This window comes from Chanodichthys erythropterus, chromosome 10 (genome assembly GCF_024489055.1).
Source record: "Chanodichthys erythropterus isolate Z2021 chromosome 10, ASM2448905v1, whole genome shotgun sequence".
Classification (NCBI taxonomy): domain Eukaryota; kingdom Metazoa; phylum Chordata; class Actinopteri; order Cypriniformes; family Xenocyprididae; genus Chanodichthys; species Chanodichthys erythropterus.
Genome location: NC_090230.1, coordinates 9,850,354 through 9,856,038, shown reverse-complemented (window position 1 = coordinate 9,856,038; position 5,685 = coordinate 9,850,354). Strand labels below are relative to the sequence as shown.

At 38.8% G+C, this 5,685-nt stretch overlaps 1 pseudogene; it reads left to right on the top strand.

Moving 5' to 3' along the window:
• Nucleotides 1-1,219: 1,219 nt before the first annotated feature.
• On the top strand, nt 1,220-4,674 carry LOC137028102 (zinc finger BED domain-containing protein 5-like; annotated as a pseudogene).
• The last annotated feature ends 1,011 nt before the right edge of the window (nt 4,675-5,685 follow it).

The following is a 5,685-nucleotide window of genomic DNA, read 5'->3' as shown; positions in this document are numbered from 1 at the left end:
GCATGGCATCAGAAAACTAATGGACAAATTAATTTTTTTTTTGATACTTTACAGTATTTTGGGGTACTTTCTGAAGATTAAATATTTAGTTTCCTTCAAAGAAAAAAATGACCAGCACAATTTTCAATTTTGTTAGGAAAGACGTGGGTGAGTAAAAATGTTAATTTTTTTTTTCCTTTGGATGAGGTAAACACTCCTTTGTTACAGTAATGTTTTTGGAGTACCATGGTAATTTCTTTTTTTATTCTATAGATCCAAGTGCAAAGTTTGGAGGGGAAAAAATGTAATTTCCCCACATGCAGTGCTTTGTGTCACAGAAATTATTTGCCTTCGATCCCTTTATGGGATTTTCAAAATGTCATTTGAAATGGAAAGGTGGTGTGCAGTTTGAATGAACAACAGTCGAGTTTCCTTTTTTCTCCCCTGGCCTTTGAGTACAGTGCATACCTTCATAATGCAGAAATAAACTCTCCAGGGTTTCAAAGTCTTTTATTACTGCTCCAAAGTACCACCCTGTCTATGGCACAATTCAAAGAAGAGCCTTTTTTCCATCTTAGAAAATCATAGTTATTGAAAAGATAGGTCAGGGGAAAAAATTTAAATGTGTGAGTCAGTGTTAAGACTATGGCTCTGTACTTGTTCTGCTGTTATAAGTCAAGTTACATATGCTTTTACAGTTCTGGTCCTGCTTCGATTGTTAAAGTAATTTGTAATTGTTTGTATATAGGCTATTACAAATTAACAATCTGATATTTTTTATCTTTTAAATTATATAAATATTTTAATTTAAAGCAGATTTCCAAGTGTGTGACATCCGATTTTCTTTTTCATAATTGATGCAAGGTCCAAAGACATTTCACATGCTTTATGTTGGTGTGACGTCTTAAAAATGCATCTATTAAGATTGTGGTGTGAATAGATTCATAGCAAATGAATCTCACCCAGAGTCACACAGGTTTCTGTATGAATGGCGTTGAATCACAGTGATCTAATTGAGATATAATCACCTAAAGAGTCTTAGACATTTTTAGATCTGCTCTGGAGTCATTAACGGTTGAGATTTGTAACACCTGCTTAGGAAAAGTGCTGTGTCAAGAAAAGAAGATTAAAGCCAAGAGTTCTTTATTTCACAGTGAGAAGATGTCTGCACGCACACACACACACACACACACACACACACACCCTTGAGGCCTTGCCCGTTATCTGTCCAACGTGTAAAATGTTCCTTGGAGCGATCGAAGAAGATCAGGTCCAAGGAATTGATAACCTTATAAAGCCTGTAATTACTTTCCTTCCTCGGCAACGAGCAATAAAGTTTTTATTATGGATCTCTCTGCTCACTCCGCGACTCTTAGACAGTGAGGGATGTTAGAAATTAAAACTCACAGACTGTGATTGTTTCACAGACTGAGGATGCACGGATACAGGGACTGAAAGTGAACTTCGCTGATGAACAGAATTTCAAGGGCAACCTGGGCTCCCTTATCATTCCCTTCAATGTGGAGTTCTGGGAAGAAACTAACAGCCCTCCATTAGCAGTAAAACAGTCAAGGTCAATTTGATTGGTTTCTGATTTGAAACGTGTTATTTCAATGTAATCTTAACCAAAATTTTGGTGGTTTTTGACATTTCCTCATATAGGGGCTGCTTTTGAATGACTGGAAATGGATTGCTGAGAGAGTTCCCAAGATGACATGAAAAGATCGGGGTATAAGGAAAGAATGAGAATGGGAAATGTCACCACATGAAAAATTCACTCTTGGCAGGTTTGGTTAGATTAAAACGAACTCTGATGCAATTGTTAGTGTGGTTCATTTGAATGATTTGAACGCTGCCATCCGAACCCTGGTGCGCACCAAACAAACAGACCGAGACCCCTAAAAAAATGGGTCTTGGTCCACTTCCAAACTAAATCTGGTTCAGTTCAACTGAAATATGAACACATGTACCAAAGACATGTAAACAAACAAAGAACAGGATGTGATGTCACAAGATGCAACACTAAAAAGAACAGAATGCATACCCAGGCTGCGTCCGAAATAGCATGCTATATAGTAGCCTAGGTACTACATTTGGTTTAAAATAGGGATGCACCGGTATCGGCCGATATATACTTGTAAACTTTATCGTAAAAATACCCCAATACCAAAGGCCGATACCTCACGTGACGTGACACCAGCGGCAGCAGCAGAAACAATGTCAGCCTCAAGGTTGTGGAAATACTTTCAAATTAATGATGACAACCCACACATTGCGAACTGCATGCTTTCAATCACAATTCGTTATCGATAAGTGAAGGCAGGATAGTCGGAATCACGCTGAATGACACAGACCAGAAGCGCTCTCTCTCTCTCTCTCTCTCTCTTGCGCGCAATCCCAGTTCTTTCAGACAGTGTGCGATCAGTTCTCCTCGCGCCTGAATGGTCAAATGCACACATAGTTGTCAAAATGTCCATCGTGTGGAGTATCTACATATCTAATACGGGCGGTTATGGCTTAAGCGGACATAAACATATGGGTGAAAACAGGATGTGAATATTTAATTAAATATTTGTCATTAATGTTAATAAAACAACACAAGATGGTAAATAAATGTATACTTGGTAAATAAACTAACTGTATCTGAAAAAAAAAACAAGTTTATTTAATTTGTTTATCTATAGTTTATTTGTTGTATTGTTTGTAATTTGTAAATTTCTTTTTATATAACAATTATATATATATATATATATATATATATATATATATATATATATATATATATATATATATATATATATATAAATTATTACTGTTTTCATCATAGTAGTAATAACGAAGCTGTCCTACATTCATTAGTCTCACTGTGTTGTGCTTGGAAAACTGCAACATCATCAAAAAAAAAAAAAAAAAAAAAAAAAAAAAAAAAAAATAGAGAGAAATTAATAAATGTATAGGCATCGGTATCGGTATCGGCAAGTACCAGAAAAAAAAAAAAAAATTGTATTCTTATTCAGTCCTTTCCCCCAGGGGTACGCGAAGTGACGGAGGGGGTACGTGAACAAACTACTGAAATGCACCGTTAATTTAATTATACTGCACTCTTAAATAACATTCAACTGAGCGTGTTTCTCACAGGCAAAATATATTAGCGTGTGCCCCCCCTAGTGTACAAACGACAAAATGTTAGTGCCATAAAAAGTCAAATCCATGACATCCAATCAAATTACCCCGTATTTTGCACTCAAATAATGCATCCACACAAGTGTTATGCGCAAATGCACATTTTGACTTACCGCATGTAATTTATCAACTGCACTAGAATTAGATAAGATTTCAAATGGATAAGTGGCTACAAAGAACACGGCCTGTAGCTACAGATAAAAGGTCTCCTCCCAGCAGCTCAGCTGATCCACAATCCTCTGACAGCAGTACGCCAGGACCCCTTGACAGCGCTTCAATCGTGAGTGCGCCGCATGCTATGTTGACACCGATACAGACAACGATGCATCCGAAGCTAAAACGCCATCTCGCCATGAACAGCAAGTTGCAGAAAGACCATTCAAGAAGCATAAATATGATGAGAAATACATTTCATTTGGCTTCACGTACAGTGGTAGTGAAGAAAATCCCCAACCACAGTGCATTATATGTGCAAAAGTACTCTCTCATAGTTGCATGAAACCAGCATTTTTGCGCAGGCATTGAGAAACAAAGCATCCAACTTTGAAAAATAAACCACGAGAATTTTTTGAAAGACAATTAAGACAACTCGGGAGAAAACCTTAGTACAGAAAACCTTAATAGGAAGGGTCTGGAAGCATCCTACATGGTGAGTTACAAAGTGGCTAAGACGGGTAAACCCCACACTATTGTGGAGAACTTGATTCTTCCTGCTGCTGCTGATATAGCTGGTGTAATGCTTGGGGAAAAGGCCAGAAAAACAGTACAGATGATGCCATCATCAGACAACACTGTTTCACGTCGCATCGCTGATATGGCAAAAGACGTTTTAAAACAACTATTGCTTCGCATAAAAGCTAGCGAATTCTACGCTTTACAAATTGATGAATCAACAGACATTGCTGGTTTAGCTCAACTGCTGGTATATGTCCGGTACATTTATGAAGGTACCATTATGGAAGATATACTTTTCTGCAAACCGTTGGGTGGCAGGGCAACTGGAGAGGAGATTTTCAAAGTTTTAGACAGCTTTGTAATGTCACATGGGCTTTTGTGGACAAAATGTGTTGGCATCTGTACTGACGGAGCGAGAGCCATGACAAGAAAGCATAGTGGAGTGGTTACACGCGTGCAAGCAGTTGCGCCCTATGCGGCCTGGGCTCATTGCAGCATCCACAGAGAGGCGTTGGCCACCAAGGGAATGCCGGGCCGTTTTAAGGAAGTTTTGGCGATGCTATGAGAATTGTAAATTTTGTTAAAGCAAGGCCTTTGAATTCACATTTGTTTTCTGCATTGTGCAACGAAATGGGCAGCGACCACGTCACACTGTTACTCCATACAGATGTTCGCTGGCTGTCCAGGGGAAAGGTACTGACGCGACTGTTTGAAATGAGGGACGAACTTAAAGCTTTTTTTCTTGACCATCCTTTTGAATTGTGCCACCGCTTAAACGATGAAGAGTGGCTCACAATACTGGCCTATCTGGGTGATGTTTTTTTCCCATCTGAATGAGCTGAACCTCGGGTTACAAGGAAGTTGAGGCCGTGATCAGGAAGTTTGCTCTCTGGTCAGACTGCATTAACGAGAAAAACACCGAAGCCTTTTCATCATTGCATGATTTTTTGTTAGCAAACAAGCTCAGCCTTACAAATGGAGTTATGTGTGACATAATGAAACACCTTTCTGACCTGGCTATGCGATTGCACTGGTACTTTCCCGAGACAGACAACGCAAACAACTGGATTCGCCATCCATTCTCTAACACCCCCACAGCACACCTGCCCATTTCTGAGCAAGAGGGTCTCATTGAAATCGCTACAAGTGGCTCTTTGAAAATAGACTTCACACAAAAATCACTGACAGATTTCTGGATAGCCCTGCATGCAGAGTATCCTGCCTATCACGCCAAATCACGCTGTAAAGACTTTAATGCCCTTTGCGACAACGTACCTTTGCGAAAGTGGGTTCTCAGCACCAGCATAAAGAACAAATATCGACACAGACTGTGTATAGAGGACGATTTAAGACTCTCTCCGATACGGCCAAACATCGTAGAGTTATGCAAGTCATATCAAGCACACCCATCCCATTAAACTGTGAGTAAAAAAAAAAAAAAAATGTCTTACCTCTGCGATATGTATACGATATGTTGTAACTTGTAATGATGTGTTTGATAAAAGATTTTACAAAGTTAATTGTGTTACATGTGCATTTTCAAAATACATTGTAACTGTAGTATGGGAGAGAGGTACGCAGGATGATGTTAAATGCCAGAGGGTTACGCGACTGTAAAAAGTTTGGGAAGCACTGTTCTATGTAGTATGAATGAAATTCGATGTACATCCGCCATTTTGTCATTGTCATGCAGCGTCAGTGGCGTCACTTAACTTCCATTCATAAATCCTCACCCGTGGCCTCATAGGATAGTAAGGTGTCCATCAAACGACCTAACAGCTGACATAGCAACATTTTTTTTTTTTTTTTTTTTAACATATATTGGATAGAACTATGAGGATATATTTT